This window comes from Podarcis erhardii (genome assembly GCF_964252035.2).
Source record: "Podarcis erhardii genome assembly, chromosome: 3".
NCBI lineage: Eukaryota > Metazoa > Chordata > Lepidosauria > Squamata > Lacertidae > Podarcis > Podarcis erhardii.
This window is the reverse complement of record NC_138507.1, coordinates 47,277,370-47,304,055: the sequence shown is the minus strand read 5'-3', so window position 1 is coordinate 47,304,055 and position 26,686 is coordinate 47,277,370. Positions and strand designations below refer to the sequence as shown.

At 42.1% G+C, this 26,686-nt stretch overlaps 1 long non-coding RNA gene across 1 annotated transcript in view; it reads right to left on the bottom strand.

The window, feature by feature from the left end:
* The window catches only part of LOC309339476, a 464,046-nt gene that overhangs the window by 321,634 nt on the left and 115,726 nt on the right, over positions 1 to 26,686 (bottom strand). The gene's annotated exons all lie outside the window — the stretch shown is intronic.

Sequence of the window (26,686 nt, the reverse complement as noted above, 5' to 3'; positions counted from 1 at the left end):
AATACGGAAGTAGACTTGTTGTGGAAGATGATCTTCGTTGTGCTCTTGCAAAGACTGCCCTGAGAATTTCTGATCTGGTGAGAAAGAAGCAATGTCAACCTTTGCACTGACGTTGGCCTTTTACGCATACTGTCGCAAAATGTAGCAATGTAGTTTACTGTTGTTATATTAAGACTGTAACCCATGCTACACCATGCTTCAAGACAAAATTCCATTTATTTGTAATTAAAAATAAATATTTCACAATATATAATTACATATTGTTTTTGTGATTAATCACTATGCTTTAATTATGTTCAATTTGTAACAATGAAAATACATCCTGCATATCAGATATTTACATTACAATTCCTTACAGTAGCAAAATTACAGTTATGAAGTAGCAACGAAAATAATTTTATGGCTGGGGGTCACCACAACATGAGGAACTGTATTAAAGGGTTGCTGCATTAGGAAGGTTGAGAACCACTGACCTAGAAGCTATTCTCAAGTAGGGGGACAGTAGCTTTTCTTTTGAAAAAATTGCCAGAAGTTTTATAAATGTGGTATATTAAAAAAACCATACTAAAAATATTTTATTTTTGCTGGGACACTTGCCTGGTGAAGTAACATTTCTGATCTGTCATTCTTTACATGAATGCTTCACTGTTTCAACTTCAAGAATCTCACCTGCAGAATGACCCATTCCAAAATTCTGCAAAGTTCAATTAATTAAGAACAAGGAGGAGTTTGGGATTTGGCTCTGGATAAATGAGGACTTAACAGAAGATGTAGCTTTAATGACCTGGACAATATCCAGGAAGTCTGCAAAAGGCTAGCAAGCTACTCTGACAGTGAATATATTTGATAGGAAAGAGCATTCCGGCCAATTAAAGAACTGGGCCAGAAATAATGGTTTGTCACTGAATGTGTAACTGAGGCCAATTGGTCCAGATTAGCCAATGGGTTCTAATTTGTAAGTGAATTTAAAGGTCACTGTGAGCTGTCTTTAATGGGTAAAAGATAATGTTAAATTAATATGGAGGCAAAAGATTTTTCAAATGCTAGACATGGAGATAAAAATTAGATTTGCAAATCACACAAAATCATATGGAATGAACTAAGCAAATTGCTCTTATAGCTGAAGGTCATAACTTTAAAATGTCTGAATAAAGGTATGAATATCAATCCATTGTGAAGATGCAGGAAAGATCTCCTAGGAGTCACAAGTAAATGGCTTCCTAAAGGACTTCATAATTAAGGAATCATGGGAAATATGTGGTATCATAGTATACATGTTCAGATTGGTTTACTTTAGCTAAGGGATTATTTAAGTTAGAAGAGGACATGGTTCAATGACCACTGGGTATACATTCTAAATGAATAAGACTATTTTGACCCATTAGATGAATGCTATAATTTCCCTTTTTTCTCCTCAAGAAAGATGGATTAATCCAAGAGAGAAACAGAATAATGAATTTTCACCTGGTGCTTTAAGAAATCCAAGAACATCAGAAGAGTCCTGATGCATCAGACCAGAGTTCATCTAGTTCAGTATCCTGATCCCAAAATTGACATGTCAGTTGCTTCCAGGAAGCCTGCAAGCAAGAGATGAAGGCAACAGCTCTCCTCGCTCTGCTATTTGTCATCAGCACCTGCTATTCAGAGATATACAGACCCTGAACATGGGGGTTAAATCTCTTGTTGACAACAGTAAGATTCTAAAAAGGCTGGATTTAGGGATGAGGGAGAAATTCAGTTTGCATCTGATGTAAACATATCTAAATTAAAATGAAATGAAATGATACAAGAACCGAAACACAGCCAGCCTTCAAAATTTGCAGTTCTCTGAATTTTCTCCAACCAAACAATGTGTACAAAAATACATATTGTCAGGGGACTGCCCTCGGGACAGGGGAGGGAGGCAAGGGGATACAGAGAGCCTCCAGCACTTCTGAGGAGCAGCTCCTCGTCCAATGGTGGGGAAAGTCACACCTCCAGTGGAGCAGAGGGGGAAGGGGGGAGCCGAGCGACGGGAGGGCTCGAAGATGCTACTGAGAGCCCAAGCGCCTCACCTAGCCCGGCTGGCCAGGAGGCAGACATGCCATTTCCGTAGCCCAGCTTGCGCAGAGGGGTGAAACGTAAGGAAGGGAGGCGGAGATTTGGGGTGTCTAAGTTCTTATGTTAGGGGAGAAACCGGAAGGGGCCACTCCCAGAATCTGCAAGTGACTAAGAGGGACATGAACTTTGTGGTTCAGCACTGTAAATAGTGTGCACAAATAAAAACCTGAAAAAGACAGGTCGGAGTCCTGCCTGGTTACTCATGAGCAACCACCTCACCACCTGACACATATGTTTGGGGAAAGTGTGCATTAAAACTAATATATTAGTGAAAATACAAAAATACATTGCTGGCAAAAATGTGTGGATTAATTAAAATGGCATACAGATTTTGTTCATTAGGAGAAATTCACACTAACATGCGGATTAATTTTTTAAAATTTAATATTGCTGCAGAAATATGGAGAACAGAATTTAAGAGTGGGCAAATGAGGAACAGGGGAGATCAGAAACTGAGTTATTTCCATCCTTAGCTGGAGTATACCATATATTCAGGAAGGGTTTTGGAGAGGGTTATGGTCATTCTTAGTCCTAACTGATTCTCCTTTTTAAAAGCTTATTCTGTTTGCTATCTTAACACAATGAAAGTTGGAAATGGCAAGAAATAGTTAGATGTGGGATCCTCTATTTCTTTTAAAATGTCCATCAGGCTGTAACACAAGTTCACAGTGAATGTGTCACTGAAAAGAAAGGTCTTCTCCCCCCCACCCTCCTCCTCCTCCTCCTCCTCCTCCTCCTCCTCCTCCTCTTCTTTGCCACTCCACTTTCAAAGCTCTTCTATACATACATGCAGCTTGTCAAGTGCTTTAGGTTGCTGTGTTCATGTCCCAGCTAAGACCAAAGCCCTGTTTACATGTACTTGAAGGGGTGTGACGGTTGGCTCTACTCTGTTGCTTCTACACCAGGCTTCCTCAACCTTGGCCCTATAGATGTTTTTGGCCTACAACTCCCATGATCCCTAGCTAGAAGGACCAGTGGTCAGGGATGATGGGAACTGTAGTCTCAAAACATCTGGAGGGCCGAGATTGAGGAAGCCTGTTCTACACCATTCCCAACAACATCATATACATCCATGTGACTGAAACAGATTATGCTTCCTTACTGAGCAATCTACACAGGCAGGAAAGGGAGACCAGGAGCAACATGGGAACAACCATAGAGATGGCAGCAAATATGCTGACCAAATCATGCATAAATCAGGCAAGAGTGGCAAGATCCAGTCTCTCTTTCTCTTGCCCACCATCCCCCTTCTCTCATTATTACTGAGAATGCAAATCATCAATAAACATTCATGTGAGAGCTAGTGTAACTATCTATATTAATATAGTTAGAAAATACCAGAATCCACAAGAAACTTAAGGAAGAGGAGGAGGAGGTAGGAATATGGTTGAAGGTGTGGAGTCCATTCACACAAAAAATGCCATAGGTAAGGGTGAGATCAGAGTAATTTTCTATTCATGATCCCCCCCTTTTTTTAGCAGACATGAGACCTGGGAAGAAAAATCCCTCTATTTTGGGGGGGAAGGACAATGATAATATATATAAACAATACATAAAATTTGTACCTTCTTAACTTAACTGACCTCTCCGTTTGGTGCTTTCTTCCTTTGCTGTGTCATTCACTGCATTTCCGCTTCTTTCATGAACTTGGCCTCGTTAAAAGCCATGCAACAAAACTAGCTACCATCATTATGTTCACTCAGACTGATAGTTGTGATAGCCAGCACTTACACTGTTCATAATAACTGCCACTTAGACATTGCAGGGCCCCTATTGGCACCATGGTGGGTTTGTGTATATGTGCCTGTGTTTCTCTCTCCCGTACTTTTGAAATTTACATGTCTTCAGAACAACTAAAATTCACAAGAACAAACTAATTAATGGATTGCAGTTTTGACAGCTACAAGAAGACAGATGAGAAAGTAACATGCTTCTGGCAGCGTGTTATCAATTGGGAGGCAACAGTGCATTGCCTCTATGTGGTACAGTGAGCTGGAACAGACACTGACAGATGACACAGTCCTTGACAGTGAAGTCTGTACAAGCTGACAGCTCCACTTGCAGTCAGTCAAGTCCACATTTTGCACTGGAAGTGAACCAACTTGATTTGCAGAATATGCTTTTCTTTATCTGCCTTTCTCAAGGCCTGCTTTAGGGAGAAGGATGCCATTTTTGAGGCATTTGCATTTAGCACTGGATCCCGGTATGCACTGCAGTATGTTAAATACACCCACTTAGCGCAGAGTCGCTGTGAAAGGACTCACAATGAAATGCAATTCATAAGCACTCCAGATTTTGTAAGGTAAGCCTTGATTTCATTTGTCACTTTGTTCCACTTTGGAAAATGAAGGGAAAGCATTAACCCTTTCCACAACGGATGCTCTTTTATATAAGGGGGAGTAAAAAACAACAACGTTGTTTTGAAATCTAGCCCTGGTGCACAGCACTGGGATTATATCTTCAGGGGATAAGTAACAGCAGGGTGGTTTTTGAAAAACAGCCCTCGCCAAATCCCTGTCCAAATAAAAATATTTATTCTTTCTGAAATTTATAAAACTATTTTCTCTTTTTAAAAAGATCACTATGGTATACAATAAATTAAATAAAACAATAGCATAAAATACAACAGAAACAGTCAGTGCCTGTTTAATACCTAAGGGACAAGTATTCTATAAAGACAACACTATAACCCTGAAGCTGCTACCCATGTGACCACAAGCATGCACCACTACTAAGAAGGTGTCATGGGCTGGCTGGAGGCCAAGGAGCCCCAAAGGAAGAAAGCTCAGAGCCTGGGATTAGTGGTAGGACAATGATGAGTGGTCAGAGGGAGAAGAGGGAGCAGACTGGGAGGAGGAGGTGTTGGAAGCTGAAGAGGTAACAAGGTTTAGTGAGCAGGAAGAGTCTGTGGCAGAGAGTAGTCAAGAAGCAGAGACAGAAGTGGAGAACGGGGTGGGGGGCAAGAGACAGAGATGAGTCAGGGTACTGAAAAAGCCAGGGTTTCTCCTTCTGCTGCTGTGACCAACTCCCCCCCCCCTGCTCTCCCAGAAACAGAAGAGGTATGAAGAGGGAGGGAGCAAAGACAGGCACGGTGATGGAGCCTCATATTGCTTGGGAAGAACCTGGGGAGAAGGAGACTTAGACAATGGTGGGAATGCGGTGTCCTTCAGTCTCCACAACTGCTTCACAGGGGCAAGGTCTACTGAGACAATTTGAAGTGGTCACTAGGCCTGGCTTTCTGAGTCAACCTCTTTCCTTGAATAAAGAGTTAACTACACTGATGCTGTGTGATGTACTGCTGTCCTGCTTCTGGCACCTGCTCCTGGCAGAAGTCTTCTACTGTTGACTTCAGTGACTGAATGGGAAAAGGTGGTCTTTTATGTATCCTGGTCATGAGTTGTTTAGGACTTTATAACCTAATAAAATAATCGTAAACTTGGCAAGTTTACATCTGTTTGTTGACTCGTGTATCACTTGCAAGAGAAGGAAAAATCTGACCTCCTTCCTTCTTCATGAAACTGCAAACCTCTCTAGTGTTCTCTGCCAGTCTGGAAAAAACCTTCATAGTTCTAAATATGCAGTTTGAATATTACAACTAAGCATAATGTGTCAGTTCGGTCCCAGTACCTCCCATCAGCCACATACAAGGAATAGATGTATAGAGAAGGGAAGCTATGCTGCTGCCCTCCCCTTTAAAAAAACTACAAGCTTTGTACTCTCGTGCAGAAGCTACCAAGAAAACACTGCATCTAAATATAAAATAAAGGTTTGTTTGTTTTTTAAAAAGAGTTCATAAAAAAGGCAGGTCACAGCCATAGGAAAGGGGTAGATATTCTGGTGTTTGGTATTTTAGAAAGGTATTACTGTATGAAGTGCTCTTACACTGGCCTTCTAGAGTAGAAGACTCCAGAGACTTCACAGAACCTCCCGTTCATAAAAGTGCAGTTGTGTACAGAGAATTTGTGACAGCCATCATTAACGATGTTGCAATGTCTAATTCATGCCAGGGACACTTCCACCATGTTCCACAAAGTAGTCACGAGAGGAACAAATGCTTACCCATCTGGGGGCAACTCTGCATTTTTTGATACAAAATGTTGCAGTTTGATTTCTTTGAAGACATGAAATGCCTGCAGTGCAAACGAAGCCTTGATGGAGAATGTGAGATCTGTGTGAAACAATAAGAAACGGGATGTAGACCTTATGCAGAGCCAACTGGCACAGAGCGTAATGCATGTTTGCAAATCATTTGGAGGATGAAATTACTTGCATTTGCTGGGACCTTGACGCTACTGTTACAGCAGATGAATCTCAAGAGGTGTCTAGTCCTGTTATTTTGGATAAGTTTCAGTTAATAAGGCTTGAGGATGAGGATGTGCTTGGATCAGTCAAGGTGACCACTTGCACTCTGGACTCTTGCCCCTCTTGGGTAATAGAAACCAGCAGGGAAGGGACAGCTGGCTAGGCCAGAGAGGTGATTAATGCCTCATTTCAACAGTAGGTTGGTCCCTGCCTGCTTGAAGGAGGCAGTGGTAACACCACTCCTCAGAAAACCCTCCCTGGATTCAGAAAATCTAAGTAATCACTAGCAAGTGGCCAACCTCCCTTTCTTGAGCAAGTTTCTTGAGTGGGTGGTTGTGGACCAGATCCAGGTGCTCTTGGAGGAAACTGATTTTCTAGATCCATTTCAATAGGGGTTAAGGCCCAGTTTTGATCCACCTGTTTGATGACCTCTATTAGGAGAGATACAAGGGCTTTCTATACCATCAACCATGGTATCCTTCTGGAGTGGCTTTCTGAGTTGAGAGTGGGTGACACCATTTTGCAGTGGTTCTGGTCCTATTTGGGTGGTAGTTCCAGAGCATGGTGCTTAGGAGCCTTCAATGTGGGGTTCCTCAGGGTTCAATTTTATCCCCCACGCATGTAACATCTACATGAAACTGCTGAGTGGGGTCATCTGGAGTTTTGGATTATGATGTCAGCAATATGCTGATGACACACAGCTCTTTTACATCTGCAGGTGTAGCAGTGGATGTACTGGACCACTGTCTTTTCTTGGCAATGGACTAGATGAGAGCCAATAAACTGAAGCTCAATACAGATAAACTGAGACACAGTTAGTGGGTGGTTCCCTAAGCTGCTAACGCTGAGGTTATACTCCCTTTGAAGAAGCGGTCTGCAGCTTGGGGGTCTTTCTGGGTCCATTATTGTTGTTTGAGACTCAGGTGGCTTTGGTGGCATGGAGTGCCTTCCATCAGCTTAGGCTGTTGGCTCAGATGTGCCCCTATCTGGACACAAGCAAACATAATTCTCAATTGATGGTTTTGTACATATATTGTCTTTAAACCTGGGCACCTTTTGTCCTAAAGTTCAAGAAACGTGAACTGTCTCTACTTTAAATATTCTGGTGGATCTGTATGTCAAATTGAGAGGGTAAAGGAACACATCAGAGGTAGGATTCCATTGGTTTATATGGCCCAGGATCATTCAATGCACAGTGGTGTGCTCACAGCTTTTCTGTAGCAATGCTGTGTCTTTAGGATGAGAATGGGAGGCAAAATAGGGTTTGGTCTCACTTGACACAGGGCCTTTGTTGAAATTAGTCAATGTACCCAGTTTACAAATGTAAAGCAGGAATCACACACACACACACACACACACACACACACACACCTGTTCTGAATGTTGCTCCAATCTTTTGCTTTCATTCAATAGGACCTCCTGAAACTAAATCAGAACACAGCTACAGGTCCTAGTGATGAGTATAATACAGGGTGAATTCCTCCCACAGACTCAAAATGGGGTGGGTGGGTTTTGAGTCCTACACCAGAAAAACTGCCAATATAGTTAAATAGATTTTGAAAAAAGAAAAAAAGAGGGGGAAGGAAGATTTGTTTTTATATAAATCATGCGAGTCGCTTACCTGCATACAGACGCACAAAATTGATCAAGGTCACTCACTGAGCATGCAATTTGTAAACTCTGCCATGTAAGTTAAGAAGCTGAATCCCAATTCATGCGCGGGCACAATGAAATATTTATGAGGGTGAGCAGACAAATATTCATGTAGGGAACACATGGGGTATAGTCTAATGTTGATATTCAGATTGTGTTTGTGTGTTTCTTATGGTCAGATTCTACTTGGGTTTTTCCACTTGGACTTATTTTAAATGGCTCATATTTATACGTAACAGCTTTATATTTATGTTCTGCCTGGTTTGCAGCTGAATTTAAAATGTCATCTTGAATTTTCAACACATGCTGATTGAGTCAGGTGGCAATCTTTCCCTAAGAAAATCCTATTCTGAGTAACACTAAGACTACTGAGAATGTTGTTCTAACTTTTTAATATGTAACACTGTGTTGAGTCGGTTCCCCCCTGCCCCCCCCGTAGTGTGTACCCTAATATATTTCAATAACTTCACTGGTAATGTGGTTTATCAAGAGAATTTCAATGAATATCCTGCCCAGATTTTCTGCTCATGTTATGTGTGATGCTCCAGTAACTTTAATAGAGTTATGCATTTTTCACCCAATACTAGCGCTCTGGCCTTTGCTCCCTTCCTGATCCTTCAGATTACAGAGACTGAAATAAATCTGTGCCTCGCAGCGCCATGTATCATGAAGTGAAGTGAGGCAAACAGTAGAAGAAGTAGCCAAAAAAAGAGTTGCGTTCTTTTGAATGTTGTATAGTTTTTGTATAGCAACAAACCAAAATACATAGGCAGCCTGCTGTATGGATTTGTGCAGCAACAGCTACAGGGACTTCTTACGCAATTCAAGAAGGGCACAGATCTGATCAGCTCTCATAATCAGACCTTTCACCTGCTGCGAGTGTTTGCACTGATGCCATTCGCTGCTACATGTAGCGCTGGGGTCAAAGCTCAGTGGTAGATAAAGGGAACCGCCAATTGTGATGCTGTCTGTGAGGTAGAGGGAATGGCTGCAGTGGTTGGAAGGGAAGGCAGCACTTTCCACTGCCTCAGTGTCCTGTGCTCCTAGAGAGCTTCTTGGACATTGCTGGACTTGTGGGCAAAGCCTCACAGTAAGAGGCTGGGATTTCTGGCCATTGCATGGCGGTGTGTCAGATTTGTAGCCTTTTTCTGCACTGGTGAGCAGTGTGATTTGTGTTCTACCAACAACATTTGTTAACCCAAGACTGAGGCTCATTGCTCTCTTGGATTTCTTTCACATCCTCCTGAGTAACCAGAGGATAGGCATGTTTTTCACCCTTATTGGACCTAACATTTCTACATCTCAGTAGTCATTTGCATATAATAACCCTCAAGACTTGGCTAGTGGGACAGAGCAGGAGGTAGAGAAGTAAGCCCCATGGATGATGAGTTTAGCCACTTGTCTGAATGCTATAAGCACAGGGACTGAACAATTTCCCCAGGGCTGGGAGATTCCTGTATTCAGCCTACTGGTAGGTCAGGGTAGGAGGTGCCCAAGATCTGGGGGGCTGTTGGAGAAGGGGCATGCCCTCAGACTAGCCAATGCCTCAAAAACCAATGCTTACATTTCACTGGTCACTTCCACACGAAACATTTAAAGCACAATTAACACACATGGCTTCCCCTAAAGAATCCTGGGGACAATCATTTCTCCCCACAATTCCTAGCACCCTGAACAAACTAAAGTTCCCTGGATTCTTTGGGGGAATAGTCATGTGCTTTAAATGTATGGTGTGGATCTGCCCTCAGTGCATTGTTCCTACAATGGAAAGGTGGGCTATATATAATTGAAATAATTAAATACAATTTCTCCTCTATGCTTCAGTTATTGGACTGAAACTTCAAATCCATTTAAAACCTAACAGGGAAGATACTATTGTGTTTTATATGAATCAAGTGGCAGGCAAAATAAATACTCTCAATTTCCCCATTATTCTTAGGGATACCCCCCCCCCCCCGATTGTGCCCTGAATTGCATTCAAAATATTGAATGCAACTTGAGATTTTTGTAACAATTTGGGCTTAATGATCTCAAAATGTAGTTCGTATAATAGTGTTCCATCATTCAAGAACAAGGTAAAGTGATGCAGTTCCTACTGACTTTGGCAATGGTGGGTTCAAAAGAGACATTTGCACAAATCCTTGAATCTTTGTTCCAGTTCATAAAGTTGGCCTGCCTCCATGTCTGCTCCAGACAGTGAGATCATACAGTTTATTGTCTGAACATCTTCCCACATTAATATTATGTTGTTCGTTCTCACTATAGTACTTGATCTACTATGAATTTTTAAGTGTTCTATGCATTAGCCACAAAAGAGCATGTATATATTATGGACTGTAAAATAGCACATCAGCAAACTTGAGTGCTACTTAACCAAAGAAAGGTGGGAGAAGAAAATATAACCTACAGTGGTACCTCGGGTTAAGTACTTAATTCATTCCGGAGGTCCGTACTTAACCTGAAACTGTTCTTAACCTGAAGCACCACTTTAGCTAATGGGGCCTCCCATTGCTGCCACGCCGCCAGAGCGCAATTTCTGTTCTCATCCTGAAGCAAAGTTCTTAACCTGAAGCACTATTTCTGGGTTAGCGGAGTCTGTAACCTGAAGCGTATGTAACCTGAGGTACCACTGTACTTATTTACCTAACTTCCTAGTGAATTTAGTGCTATAAGTTTGGGGTTTTAAGCTGGGTACTAGACCCTTCTAAACCCTGGATCCAGCAAGTGTCAGAATTAAATGAAGGCTTCTAATTCTTGGAATAGCCAGGCTAGCTTTCTGGTGAGGTGATAACTTAATGGGGATTAAGGGGCTCAGTGCTGGATGGCAAATGGGTAGGGCCCCTTCCCTCCACAGATAAAGCCAGAGTTTAGAGTAGAAGGTTTGGGGGCGTGTTGTGACCTAGAGGTGGGGCAGCAAGTTGGAGAGAGAGTCAGAGCAACATTTGAAAGCAATGTTTGGTTTCTGTTTGAATCCAAGACTGCAGCTATGGGAGAAATAAGACACTTTTGGGGGTGCCAATGTTGTGAATCTATTCATTGTAGGCTCGGGTTGTAGATATGTGTAAACAAACCATAAAGCCACCACAGTCTCCTGTCCCTCCTTCCAAACACAAACCTTGGATAAGCTCCTGGAGCCCCTGGAATCTGACACTGCTCAAAGATTGGGGTAGTGTGCAAGATAATGGTTGATATCTACAAATTATGTTAAAGAGCATTTAGATATTGGTCGGGGTTGGATAAATATTAGCAAGAAGACTTTTTGGTCATTTAGCATTCTATTTACATGTAAGTGGACAACATTCTCTTTCTAAGCATTTGAAATAATAGAGATGCATTCAGAGGTTCAAAATCTACTTAGAAGCCCTTGAAACAAAGAAGTGGACTTTAACATATTGTGGCAGAATTGAACTGCATAACTACAAGGCAGTAAATGGTCTTAAGTGGAACATAAATAAATAAAGCCACAGCATACAGCTCATGTTGGTTTTTTGCTTAAGGATAGATTTCACCTTGAGTGAGCATTAAATACAAGCAAAGAAATTTAGGCAGCTGAACACACTTGAATACATCCTAGTTTCAGCAGATTCCAGCTAAACTCTCTTGACATTCTTTTTAAATCCAAACAGTATCCTCACAAACCCCTTGCAGGGCTCTGCTGGTATTTTACAGCACAATCCTATGCATATTGGCTTGGAAGTAAGTTCTGGTGAGATCAAAGAGGCTTACACTCAAGTAAGGCTGCAATCCTAATGCCATTTACTTAGGAGGTAGCTCCATGGGACTTTCTTCTGAGTAGACCAGGCTAGGAGAATATCAAGATCCCCGCTGTATTAGACAAAAACCTTATCTCGCCTAGTATCATGTTTTCCACATTGGCCAACCAGATATCTACGTGAAACCCACAAGCAGGGCATGAATTGCCCCTAATATTACTTTGTCTCTAACTACTGTGAGGCACCACTTTAGGCATATCATCAGAGTGATGGGCCTGGCCATATAAATCAAGATGGCCAAACTCATGGCAAAATAATCTGTACTGTTGAAGAAAGATTTGGGTACTATCACGCTAACCCTTGGGCTTAACGGCACCTTTGTCTTTCTTCAACCAGAATGGCATTCCCCAGAAGACTTGTGTGAGCTCAGTGACACTTACTTCCAAAGAAACATGCTAAGAATAAGATTTAGAGTATTTTCCTACCAACTATTTTTCACACTGTAAGAGATGAACTATTAGACTCAGAGGGTGGTTTTGAAAGAAGTGGAATGGTTTCAAGGTGGGAAGAAAGAAGGCCAGGATTTCAGGTAGGATTCTCTCCCACACCTTCCTGGAGCTACTGGGGATTGAACCTGGGAACTTCTGCATGCAAAGTCAGGTGTTGTACCACTGAGCTACAGCCCTTCCCCAGTTACAGTAACTATGAAGAGTTGTATTCAATGTGAATGTTCCATCAGTGCAAGGGTTTCTCCTTGTGCTGTGAAACATTCTCCTCCACCTGTGCAACCCTACACTTGTTCTGGGTATCCTCTCAACCGTCTGGAGCAGATGTGAGGATGGTGTGGGAAAGGAGAGTAGGGGAAATAAAACAATAGGATCTTGGGTTTCTTCTGGATGCCATGCACCACATTGAAATAGAAGTGGTTGTTAATAATAATGCTTTTTCTGTATATTCATTTAAGCAGTGTTCAGTATGGGGTGGTATGCCATACAGCTGCTTCTTAAGTGAATCTATAGCCGTCCGACTTCTTTTCAAGCCTAGATAGCTGTGTCTGACCTAACTATCTGCCTTCTTTCTTCCCACCTTGAAACCATTCCACTTCTTTCAAAACTACCCCAATTACTTCCTTCCCCAGCTCATTTTGGACACTGCATATAATTGTTTATTACTGTCTAATACCTTTGAGGGGCTATGTAGAAGATTCAGCTTAGATCACATGCACCTCAAATTCATTTTTTATTGAGAGGGAACTGTAATTCAATGTAAACAATTTTGTCTTGGACAATATGTCAAGTAAGCCTTGACATGGCTAAGAACAGGCAATATAAGTTCTGCAAATATACATGAGCACTGTTTAGATATTTTGCACAGCAGCCTAATAACAAAAAACTTATTTTATTGTACATCCAGTGTTGACTCTTATCTGTACTCCCTTTGTGGCCTTTAAACTTCTCAGAAGAATTTTTTTTTCCACAATGAAAAATGACCAAAAGGCCTTTCATTCATGAAAATATGAGAGGCATCTGAAAGTCTGGAATATGTAGGAGTAATGTCCTCTTGCTCTATTTTGCTTTTTGAAATATCCCATTTAACCCATTTTCCTACTGAATAGAAGGAAGCATGTCCAGAAAACCATGGAAGATGTGGAGCCATATTTTGAATGCCTGAACAACTAAGCACTGGATGTCAATGATTCAATGATAACTTTAGAGTTTAAGTTATTACACTAAGTGTAAGTTATTAAACACTAGGCAAACACATAGACTTGCTCACATTTTACTAATCTGATGTGTCATGTATTGCCCTGACACTGCATATTAAATAGACATGGGACAAGATGGGCATAGGCTGGGATGGCTACTGAACATATACAATCAATGCTGACAGAAAAAATGAATATCAGATACTGCAGAATATATCATTGCATCCCACTTTTTGTAAACATTAGTTGTGGTTTTATAATTATATATATATTAGGTAAAGGTAAAGGGACCCCTGACAGTTAGGTCCAGTCACGGACGACTCTGGGGTTGCGGCACTCATCTCGCTTTATTGGCCGAGGGAGCCGGCGTACAGCTTCCGGGTCATGTGGCCAGCATGACTAAGCCGTTTCTGGAAAACCATAGCAGTGCACAGAAACGGCGTTTACCTTCCCGCTGGGGCAGTACCTATTTATCTACTTGCACTTTGACGTGCTTTCAAACTGCTAGGTTGGCAGGAGCAGGGACCAAGCAACAGGAGCTCACCCCGTCGCGGGGATTCGAACCGCCGACCTTCTGATCAGCAAGCCCTAGGCTCTGTGGTTTAGTTAATGCAGTTAATTAGTATATATTAATTAACTGTTTGTATTGCAAATATTACCCCTACATATAAAAAGCACTGACTGAAAACTGTTGCCTTTAGGTAAGTCACATGTTAAAAATCTTGGCACATTGGATATTTGATTAATTGATATTTGATTTGGTATTGTGATTTGATATAATGAGGTATATTTTGGATTTTTGTAATTGGAAACTAATAAAAATTATTGTAAAATAAAATAAAATCTTGGCACAGGATATATAAAGTAAATATAAAGTTTGATCATAATATTAATTGGCCCAGTAACTGAAGAAGTTGGTCTATATCAACTTTTTGGAGTGGATTTTAGAGAATAGCCTACCACCGTTCCAACAAGACAGATAATTTCAAATGAAATTCAGTGACAGAAATTCATGAAAGATACCAGCTTTGCACTAGTGCAAAACACTTTCACTTGCATAAGAGCACAGCACCTGATTTTGCTGGTTTTGCCCTATACAGGCTTATGTGGTTCAAGATCCAAATAACTCAAGGACCACCTTCCCCCACATGAGCCAACATGAACCTGGAACTTCTCACCTGACACCGTCCTCTGTGTGCCCCTTCTGAGGGAGTGTGAAGGGTTTCAGCACAAGAATGGGCCTTTTCATTGGTGGATCCCCACTTGTAGAATACCCTACTCATGGAGGCATGCCTGGTGCCAAATCAACAATTTTTAGGCAAGAGCTTTTCTTTTTACGCAAGCTTTTGGCCCATCTTTCGTGGCGGTTTGTTGTTGTAGACTCTCCTTTTTTATATATACTATGGATGTGTTTTTAGGTTTTTGATCTTGGTTTGGTTTTTTTTATAGCTGGCTTTAATGTCTGTATGATCTTGTAAGTCGCTTTGGGTCACGGTTTGTGTTTGGGGGAAGGCTACTAAAAATGCAATAAAGCAACAGTGGCCCTTCAAAAGTACAAGGAGGAAGATGACACCTGGGCTGTGTGAGGAGAATTCCATTTTATTCTGCAGTGGAGGCAGCAATGGTACATGGTTAAGAAATGCTACCTCCTGTTCAAAGGCAGTCCCTGTCTCAAAATCTTTGAATTGCAAAGATTGGCCTCCTGACAGATCAGTTTGGGGGCAATATTGTTTACACCCAAAGCATCACTGCTGGTATGTATATTTTATTTGCCTTGACTGACACCTGCAATTTGGCATCTGCCATCTTCATGACTGTACTCTTCTCTCCCAGAAATGCTGCAAAGTCATTTCTTAAAGGTATTGTGTGAAGATCAAGATGCTATGGACCATGATGTAAAAGTTGTGTTGCTTGCACAGAGACATGTTGTGTAGTTATTTCTTTCAAGTGTCAGCATGTAGAACTTTTGCACTGCTTAATTCCACTTTGGGGGTACACCAACTTTGGTTCACAAATACATTGCCTGACATATATAATAATTTGCCAGGATAACATTTGGTGGAGGATTATCGGCTTTGACTCTCCATTCTAGTCTTAGCAACAAAAACCCAGCTTACGTTTAAACTGCGGTGAGTATCGATCCCTCTTTGCAGGGGCTCTGAAGTAGAAATGTGCAGCTGCGCTCCAGGCCCCCAAACCCCAGCATAACCTTTGGCATTCCAAGGTATCTCTGAATGTGTGGAGTTCCACAGCTGTTACTGAGGTTCTTTCACAAGGGCGAGCCTTAAGGGCTGGAAGGCACATTGACCAATCCCATCTCACAACAAGTACAGCATTTCAGAACCTAGCAGCTCCCTATGCTGCAGATTACCCAGCCACTGGAACATGTACACAACCCACATTGATATGCATACCCAGCATAGATCTCCCCAGAGGACGTCCATCTTCACAGTGCTCCCTGTACATCAGTTTTGCTCCAGGAAGACCCTCCTCAAGGTCACGCTGTGTGTCTGCCTGAGCTCATGTGCTCTTGATGGCTGGTTGCATAAAAGGTTCCCTTCTACAGTATAGAATGTGATGGCTGTGTTGGGGAGGGTGGGTGTGGGTATTGATTGGCAGTACTGCATACCTAGTCCTGTGTCTGCTTGTCTGCATGGAGACCACATGCCCCTTGTCTTCACATGCATGTCAAACCATTCTTCCTAAATCACATCACATGTACTATGAAGATTCATCTATTGTTAGGTTGATAGTAAGTGAATAAAAAAAAAATTTAAGAGACGCCTGCTCCTTAGAAGAAAGGCGATGGCAAACATAGACAGTATCTTAAAAAGCAGAGACATCACCTTGCCAACAAAGGTCCGTATAGTTAAAGCCATGGTTTTCCCAGTAGTGATGTATGGAAGTGAGAGCTGGACCATAAAGAAGGCTGATCGCCGAAGAATTGATGCTTTTGAATTATGGTGCTGGAGGAGACTCTTGAGAGTCCCATGGACTGCAAGAAGATCAAACGTATCCATTCTTCAGGAAATCAGCCCTGAGTGCTCACTGGAAGAACAGATCCTGAAGCTGAGACTTCAATACTTTGGCTACCACATGAGAAGAGAAGACTCCCTGGAAAAGACCCTGATGTTGGGAAAGATGGAGGGCACAAGGAGAAGGGGACGACAGAGGACGAGATGGTTGGACAGTGTTCTCAAAGCTACCAGCATGAGTTTGACCAAACTGCGGGAGGCAGTGGAAGACAGGAGTGCCTGGCGTGCTCTGGTCCATGGGGTCACGAAGAGTCGGACACGACTAAACGACTAAACAACAACAAGTGAATAAACCATCTTCCCAGTTTCCTTTGTTAGTCCACTTCTGCACCGGACTTCATTGGACCATGCCATCTTGCTTGCTCATTGACTTTCTGAAGTCCAACCTGTCCTCACAAAGTGTTCCTGGAGTGTCACATTTGTTCATATGAAAAGCCTTGCATATTTTGAGGCTCGCCGTCAGTTGTATAGTCTGAGCACTGAGAGGCGCAGCCAGTTCTATTTGTCACATAATTTCACAAACACCAAATTGGATGAGACATTTAAAATATATATCTGCCAAATCTGAACTATTAATGGGATTTTTCATCTCCTCCTGATGTTGGTCTTGACAAGCCAAAGAATTAAATGAAAAATAGACTTGGCACTGACAAAGAGTTAGAAAAGACAATGTTTTTGGGGTTTTTTTTTAAGAGTTAAAGGGAAAATATTAGATTGAGCTTTATTCCTTTGACTGTAGGGGGAAAGTATTGATATTGCATTTCCCCACCCTTTACTGGGATTGATTATCACTTTTGCTATGGTTGTTTTGAACAGTTCCCTCAGACTCATACTGCATGTTACACCTAGAGCTCTGCAAACGATACTCTCCTTCTGAGTGCAGCTGTGAGAAAGGCAAGTCTGATAATTTGATCAGGAAAGTGGTGCATGGGTGAGTGGCATTAAACCAGTTTTCCCCTGCACAATTTTCCTGACCTAAATTATCCCCAACAAGCTGCTATTTGCTGTGTGTTTATTTGTGTGTGTATGTAACACAGGGACTTGATCATGGAGCAAATAGGTGTTGAAGAAGGTGGTAAATAGATTGGAAATATAGTGTTGGTTGCTGCTTTCCAGATTAAATTAGCATCCCTTTCCCAAGGCTGCAATTTTTGTGGGGGGGGGGAACCCATTTGAAGATAAGTCCTGGATTTCTCAGGGCAATATGTAGCTTGGCCCACAATGCCAACAATGTCATTTGTGAGATCATTGTAAATTCACAGTGCTCCTCCAATTGCTCTATGGGATCTACATATGTATTTTTTACAATGTAGTCTCTTACAATATTTTTTTCACTGTGCAAACATGACTCACAGTATTTTGTGGTTATGCCCATTTTGTTGTGCTGGAATTTTATAATGTTTTGGTTTTACTATATTATTTTTAAATTTTTGCTTTGTATTTCTGCTCTGGAACTTTTTGGTGAAAGCCATGTTATAAATTTAAGTTTTTTAAAAAGAGTAATCGCTCTTGTAATTGCTGACACATTGAATACAGCCAGATTTCAAAGTGGGTGCAAAGCAAAGAGGAAATGTACGACGTGACAGAGAAATCCTTGCCCTTTCTTTGCTTAATGCTTTTCCTCACAGCTGCGGAAGACTTAAATTAACACCATCCTGTTTTGTCCTGATTAAGCAGTCCTTCTGGTACATTTCAGGTATTTTCACACTTACATTTACACACAATAATGAAGGGTTAGGCAAGTTCATGAATACTCTCTCGCCACCTAAAGAAGCTTCAGCTTAATAACACTTTCAAAATTACGTGCGGCAGAGTGGATGTTAAAAAGATGGTAACAGGAACTGATAGCGTGCTGCTATTATGCCATTGCCATGGACTAGCAAAGATTATAACAAGGTATAATTGTTGCTTGCTCATTTGTTTGAACTCAAGCAAACTATATCAAATGGCATCTAATTATACCCATCGAATACCATTACAGAAGGCAGCATACGCAGTGGTTGCTCAGTGTAAACAAAGGCCCATATTCGAGGTGTAAACAGACAAGAAGTTGCTGCTGCTGCTAATTAGCTTGGCATTTTGGTGCTTACAACATCAGAAGCAAATTGCATGAAAATTTGTTTGGAGCCCGAGCACACAGTTTACTGCAGCTCCATCTGGTGCATGCCCTCTGATTACCCAGAGTGTTTGGCTGGTGGACTGAAGGACCCCATTTGATAGTGGGCCAAGTTGAAAGGTCTACTGGTGGTAAAACAATGGCCAGCCTTTTACAAGTGGGTCATTGTTGCCAAACAATAAAGCTTTCTGGCTGATTTGAATGTCAACAATTCAGAAAAGTTGATGTTTTGGAGCCATCAAATAAAATGTTTTTTGTGAAACAGTTTATTATTTCAGGGGTAATTATTTGAATCATTCATGGCAAAGGATGTTTACTAATGAGAGCTTGGCGGCTGCAAATTCCAAAGAGACTGAATGCTCTTTGTGCTGACAAAGAGGCCCAAATCACAAGAGAGCAACTGACTGGACAAATCATTCATCTATGCAAATGCCAGCTGAAATGGTCAGATGCATTTATTACCCTCCTCATTATAGTAAACAAGGCAGGAATCGTGACTGGCAGTTATCAACTTGCCCTGAAGTATGATTTGTTCTCCTACTACTATTTAAATGAGAGGAAAAAAGGCAGGCCACCAGGGACTTTGTCGGTGTATAAAAGAGTAAATGTCACATAGCCCAGTGCTTAAAGACTCTTGATTGACAAATGTTTTATTTGACATATCAAACAATGATGGTTTTCATATCAAACAGCCCACATTTCTGAGCCAGAACTTAACCCCTTGCAGGGGGATCTAATGCCAAAGTGGGGCCTACAAAGTGGGGAGTTACAATCAAAATAGATGCAAACAACTCCACTCCTAAGGAACTAAAAATATATTTTACATCAAGTGACAGGAAGGACAAAATGTTTTTATCACAGCGCGTGCACACACACATCACACAAACTACAGTGCAAAATATTGGATTTTCCCCCTCCCAGTGGCTCCGAGTGACCTACTTGCATTCTGTCGCTGTGATGTTGCTATTTAATGGTGGAAGAGCTAACTAGTAAAGAACTGATAAAGTTGGAATAAAAATATGCTCCTTTGGGAGAAAGGGTGGGAAAGAAATAGAATAAAAATAAACATTCAAATTAAAGTCTAATGCAACTCATATTATCTCAAGGTGAAATTGCTTTTTCAAGCAAGGCTAAGGCTCCCATGTGTGAAGATTAAGGCCCTTGCAGCCAGTTCAGCACTTCATTTATGAAGCATACAGGATTTGGCCCAAAAGCACCTCTGCTGGTGCCATGTTACATGTGGCTGAATCCCTTGTCAAAGACATTGCCAAAACAGATGCCGTTTGTGTCACTGCTCTTGTGTGTCTTCCCAGCCCTTGCTTGGCATACCATCACTATGAAAAACGGTAAATCCCGTCCTGCCTCCTGCTATCGCTTCTTATTGGCCATTCTAGCTCACTGAGGCTAGCTTTCTTTTTCTTTCCTAAAAGGGAAAGATTTGGAGGGTGTGGGTGTCATGTGTGATTCAAATCACATCTTCCAGTAATCATGTTCTAGCACTTTACCTCCTGGTACCAACAGAGCTCTGGTTTTTCTGCAAGCCTATCCAATAGAGTGGGATAGCATCTGCAGTTCAAGGATGGCTACAGTTCTCCTGGACCATTGTCAGATGACCTTCTTGTCCACTAAGCTCTAACTGTAAAACTTGCTCCTGTCTAAGTACATTGTCTCTAGAATGATGATGCTAAGCCTCTGCTTCCTTTTTCTTGACTGCTGCCTAGGATCTTGGTGTCTGCCTGGTTCTGACTCCCTGATCTGACCCCTCTAAGCCTTGTTTGCTGCTCTGGAACCCGACCCCTGCATCTTTTGCATTATATTTCTGCCTCTGTTCCTCTCAGACAGCCTGCTCTACGCAGTCTCAGCCCTGAAACCTTTCCTCTGATGAGACCTGACAGAAGGACATAGGGTGTAGAGTTATGCTTCAGTTGTATACGTCAATGCTTGTGTGTCTTGCAGCTTAAAATAGCTCTTTGCCATGTCAGACTTGGCAATTTTCAACGCTAAGTAACACAAACCATTTTAGGAAATGTGACACAGCAGATAAGAGCCTGGACCTCTTTTTGCCTGCCTTATGAAGGAAACAAAGCTGAAAAAATACGGAATTGCCATGAAGCTAGTGAGGCTGCACTTATTACATCAAAATATTTAGCTGATGGGTTAATACAGAGGTGGGGAACTGTTATTTCTATCAAGGCCCAAGAAAGAAAGAAAAACAGTCAGGACCTGTACAGTGTTATTACTTAATTGTATAAGTTAATTTTTACAATCCATAAATAAATAAATAATAAATATTTGTATTGTCTCGGAAGCTACTGTTGCCATCTCCTGATACTCTGCAGACTCAGAGCTTCTGGGATCCACTGACCAAGAGGAACAATTCTATGGCTATCTCTGGAGAGCAAAGTGAGCGAAGACACAGATCTACTTCTGCTTTCAAGGAGACAGGAAATAGAGTGAAAAAGATGAGTAGGGGAGGGTTGGACATTGCTGCTGAAAACTGTATGGATAGCCTTCCAGCAATAGCACCCAGCCATCTCCTCCTCTGGTCACTGCGGTGGATACACAACCTGACTGTGGGTTTCTGTAAGGGATTCTCATATGGTGGAGTTAATGTTGCCAGCCTTCATGTCATGTTTCTTCTTTGTAATGCAGAGTTGGTCTGCCAGTGGGTCTGGTGCCTGAATCTAGCTCCCCACAGAGCACATCCTTGGGGATCCTGCCATCTTCCATTCTGTGCACATGACCAGGTCAGTGTGGATGTCACTGAAACAGGAGTGCAAACATGCTGGGAATGAGAGCACATCTTTGTTTGAGACTCTGTCCTGCCATGTGATGCCCAAAATCTTCCTGACGGAGCGCATGTGAAAGGTGTTGTGAATCCCACCATGTGGAACCTAGGAGTACCTATGAGAGCTTGCCTGCCTTAAGTCCCCTCATCACAGCCTTTTTCATGGCTGTACCCAGATAGAAGAGCTTCTGCATACCCAAAAATGTGTACTGAAAAGTGAAAAGGACACATTCCAGCCAGGCAAAACCACCTGTAACCTGGGGAGAGGCCTAAGGTTCCCTCCCTCCCTGCACCAACACCAACAACCACGGCTTCCAAATGTCCTGAAATCTTATAACTCTAATTCTGGATCTTGTGCTGCTAACGTTTCTGCGCACACAAACTATTACCACAGCTAAGATAGCCCAGTCACACATTGGCTTTCTCCTTTAGCTCCATATCTCTCAGGGAACCTGAGCTCCCTGAGTGGTTAAGGAAGATGCAAGCAAGCTGACCAAGCTGTCTGCCATTGATGCTCCTCCATGAGGGTTGAGAACAAGGGTAGAAGATGTGCTTGGCCGGGGATGGCTTCAGGGCCCAGAGCATCTGAGTGCCAGGAGAGCCAGTGTGGTGTAGTGGTTAAGAGTGGTAGATTCGTAATCTGGGGAACCAGGTTCGCGTCTCTGCTCCTCCACATGCAGCTACTGGGTGACCTTGGGCTAGTCACGCTTCTTTGAAGTCTCTCAGCCCCACTCCCCTCACAGAGTGTTTGTTGTGGGGGAGGAAGGGAAAGGAGATTGTTAGCCGCTTTGAGACTCCTTCGGGTAGTGATAAAGCAGGATATCAAATCCAAATCCAGACCCCTTCTGGGATGTTGCTTCAACAAAGTTGGAGAAGCCAGAAGTGGGAAATGTGAGCGAGCGGCTGCCTACATCATCCCATAGCTCTAGTGAGCAAACCCCATGACTCCTCTAGGGGAGGAAGGGAAGATGAGCAAAAGGCTCATTTCTCAAGCAGCATCCAGAGAGCAGCACCTAACCAGACCAAAAAGCAATAGGAGAGCTAAGTTGCTTTTCTTGCTCCTTCAGTATTACGCTTTTGAAAGGAAGGTGGGGGGGATATATATTGTATAAGGACAGAACACGTTTAATGGTTTTAAGAAGGCAGCTGCTTAATCTTGGACTAAGAACCAAGTAAGGCTAAGTAATAAGGGTTATTAATAGCCCTAATTGCAGTTCATTAGTATATACCAAATCAAAACCAGTGACAAGAAGAAATGAACATTTAAAGACCTATTACTCCAGACAAGATTAATAACTCGGTCTCTTAGTTAATGGGTTTATAATGATTTGATTGGGATAAAAGTTAAACTCAATCAAACAGGAATCTATAACGATGCTGAAGTTGGTTACTAGTTTCCAGTTCTGTACTGCTCAGAAGTTCCAAACCCTAAGAAAGAAAGTTCGTGTATCCATGAACTCAGAAGTTTATATGTCCCCAAATCCTAAACTAATTGTTGGGGTGCCCTATCTCATGTATCTTTATGATCAGAAGATATTTGATCCCAATGATGTTACTTACTCAGAATTAACATCTGTGCTAGACAGGATCCAGTGGCATCTCACAGAGGACACTGCCCCCTTTGTTTGAGTGTATGATTTGCTGTGGTCCTGATATATATTGGTGTGGGCACCCCACAATTACTATTTTTGTCAACATATTTTGACATACAGTGGTACCTCAGGTTACATACACTTCAGGTTACATAGGCTTCAGGTTACAGACTCCGCTAACCCAGAAATAGTACCTCGGGTTAAGAACTTTGCTTCAGGGTGAGCACAGAAATCGTGCTCCGGCAGCGCAGCAGCAGCAGCAGCAGGAGGAGGCCCCATTAGCTAAAGTGGTGCTTCAGGTTAAGAACAGTTTCAGGTTAAGAATGGACCTCCGGAACGAATTAAGTACTTAACCCAAGGTACCACTGTATCTGGTGTGCATAGATTGTGCCATGCATCCACAAGATTCAGCAAAAACAACTCTCTAGTCATAAAGGCTGCCTTTGAATTATCACCAACTAATGATATGCCCACTGCTATGAAGCAAAAGGTACATATGAAAGTCTCTCTCATAGAGCCCAGGAAAATGAAGTGTGTCACTGAACAAAGTGTAATACAAAGATGAGCCTGCTGGATCAGGCCATTGGTCCATCCAGTCCAGCATCCTGGTGGCCAACCAGATGCCCATGGGAGGCCTGGAAGCTGGACATTAGTGCAACAACACGCTGCCCACCTCTAATTCCCAGCAACTGGTATTCAGAGACATAATGCTTCTGGCAGTGGATGCAGAATATAGCTATCATGGCTCATAGCTGTCGTATAGTTCTTATCACTTTTTTCTTCCTAAAATTCCTGTGAGGTAGGTTAGACTTTGAGACAGTTACCTGTACAAACCCATTCAGAAAGATTCACAGGTGAGTAGGAATTCTGGATTTAGGCCTAATTGATCCCAAACCAACATTTAAATCAGTGGACCATGCTAGCTTTACTCACAGTATTTGCGGGGGGGGGGGGCGGTATTGTGTGATTTGTGTTTTTATCTTGTATTTTTATGCAGTGAGCCGCCCTGAGATCTTCAAATAAAGGGTGACATACAAATTTAATAAATAATAAATAAATGCTATTTTTATATGGACTTTGATTTTCTTATTTGTTCAATCACCTGAAACATAAGGGACAACTAAGTAGAAAGGAGAAACCCTTCAAATACCCCTCAGACTAATTCCTCGAGTCAAGCTCCCCATCCATGCATCATTTAGATGTTTCAGATTACAAGTCTCACCAGCCCTGGCTAACATGGTATATAGTCCAAAACATCTAAAGCCTGGGAAGACTACCTTAAACAATCTAAAACTGTAGTCAATGTGAAGATATTAATGCCAGACTTTTTATTATTCTAAAATGTTCCAGGAACAGCATCCAAATTTACATAGCCATTTATTTCTATGGTAGCTGGAATTCATGCTAATTGTACATTAATTCCTGGGATGAATAATTGAGATATCAGACGCAACACCTCAAAAACAAAACAAAAAAACCAGCCCTTAAATCTTGTTTAGTACTCAAAGTAACAAGTTCTAAGCCATGAGTTAATCAAGAAAACTATACATAGGTCTTCATTAGCATACCAGGAATCAATCCACAAATGATAAAATCACAGAACATGCAGACTTAATGGTGCATAATTCAATCATGCTTAACTCATTCTGAACACATCAGTATCTTCAGGTTTCATAGAAATGGTAATTTTGTAGATGGGGTATAACAATCATCTGTCTCAGGGAAAACATTCCCTATACTTATGTTTTGAGAAGGTTTGTTTTAATTTTCTTGATATTTATAGGGTATGAGTGGATGTGTACATTCAGTCCATAGGAGCCAACTTCCAGGGGCTGTGGGGGCTTCAGCCCCCACAATAAAATATTTGAGGGGGCCGGAATCCCACAAAGTTGATGGGCATTTCCATTCAAATGGTATGTGTGCCCTGTGTCATGTGATCAGTTATGGGGGGTGGGGCTTCCCTGGGCTCCCACAATATTTTATTCAAGTTGGCACCCCTGATTCCGCCTAAGGCCTTCCATAGTTCTGTTACAAAGAGAAGTTAACAACTACTAATTGGAACATATTATTATTATGACTCATGTTAAGTAAGACAGAACCAGGGAGTCAATCTGAATTAGAATAGGACATGTAAACTCAGTCTGAACCTTTATTTCCCCTCCCTCTCAAAAATTGGAACAGAAAGTGATCTGAAGTTCTAGGCTGAACTGAAATAAGAATTGAACTTAAAATGAATAATTCAGTTACAGATAGGTAGCCGTGTTGGTCTGCCATAGTCAAAACAAAACAAATTCCTTCCAGTAGCACCTTAAAGACCAACTAAGTCAGTTCTTGGTATGAGCTTTCGTGTGCATGCACACTTCTTCAGATACACACCAGTGTATCTGAAGAAGTGTATCTGAAGAAGTGTATCTGAAGAAGTATCTGAAGAAGTGTGTATCTGAAGAAGTGTGCATGCACACGAAAGCTCATACCAAGAACTGACTTAGTTGGTCTTTAAGGTGCTACTGGAAGGAATTTGTTTTGTTTTGAATAATTCAGGATACCCCTTCATAATCAGAATATAATTGGGGGGAAACTGACACAGTAATTCAGTGACTAGGTCCAATAATAATGAATCGAGCCAATGGCTGGGAATTTTGCCCAGACTTCTGCACTTCCCCCTTTGATGACTGTAGGAAATTCCAGGTATTTAATTCCTCAAAGGATAGCTGTGCAGGCTACTTCTTGTTCTTTGTTCTACTCCTGTGCTCTCCCTCTGGGCTGCATGTAGCCTGAATCCCTTTTACCACACCTTCCAAAGGCAGAGAATAAGCAAACTATTGATTTCAGTGGTGGCTGTTCCTTGCAACTACCAGTCTCCTGGAGGCACTGGAGCATCAGCAGTTTCTGGACAGAATGAACCCCTGTTCATTCTGCATAAAGGTAAAGGTAAAGGGACCCCTGACCATTAGGTCCAGTCGTGACTGACTCTGGGGTTGTGGCGCTCATGACAGCTTCCGGGTCATGTGGCCTGCATGACTAAGCTGCTTCTGGTGAACCAGAGCAGCGCATGGAAACGCTGTTTACCTTCCCACTGGAGTGGTACCTATTTATCTACTTGCACTTTGACATGCTTTCGAACTGCTAGGTTGGCAGGAGCAAGGACCAAGCAACGGGAGCTCACCTCGTCGCGGGGATTCAAACCGCTGACCTTCTAATCAGCAAGTCCTAGGCTCTGTGGTTTAACCCATAGCGCCACCCACGTCCCTTTGGAGGACTGGATACCTGCCACCAAAAAGCTGAGTTGTCATTAGTCATCCATGGCCATATCCTGCAGCTGTCTGCCTGATGGATGGCCATGACACCCTCCCCATCAGACATTTAGACATTAAACTGAACTTGATAAAGGCATCGTCTTCTCTCTGCTTATCTACCACTAGTTTTGTACCCAGCATAAAGCCTTGTGCCAAGCTGCAAATGTTATGTCAGGCCGTTGGCACGTGGGCAGCATCCCTTGCCAGTCAGAAATAGTGCCTATTTTCCCTCTCAAAAAGCTAGGCCCGTTTGGTCTCTGTTTTGTGTCAGGTTGCTTTATATAATTCAATCCTTTTTTACAGTTGCGCCGTTGCTGATATCAACATTATCCACAGCTAAGGATGAATCAAGGCTCTGGGTATGGGCAGTCAAAAAGAGCAGAGTG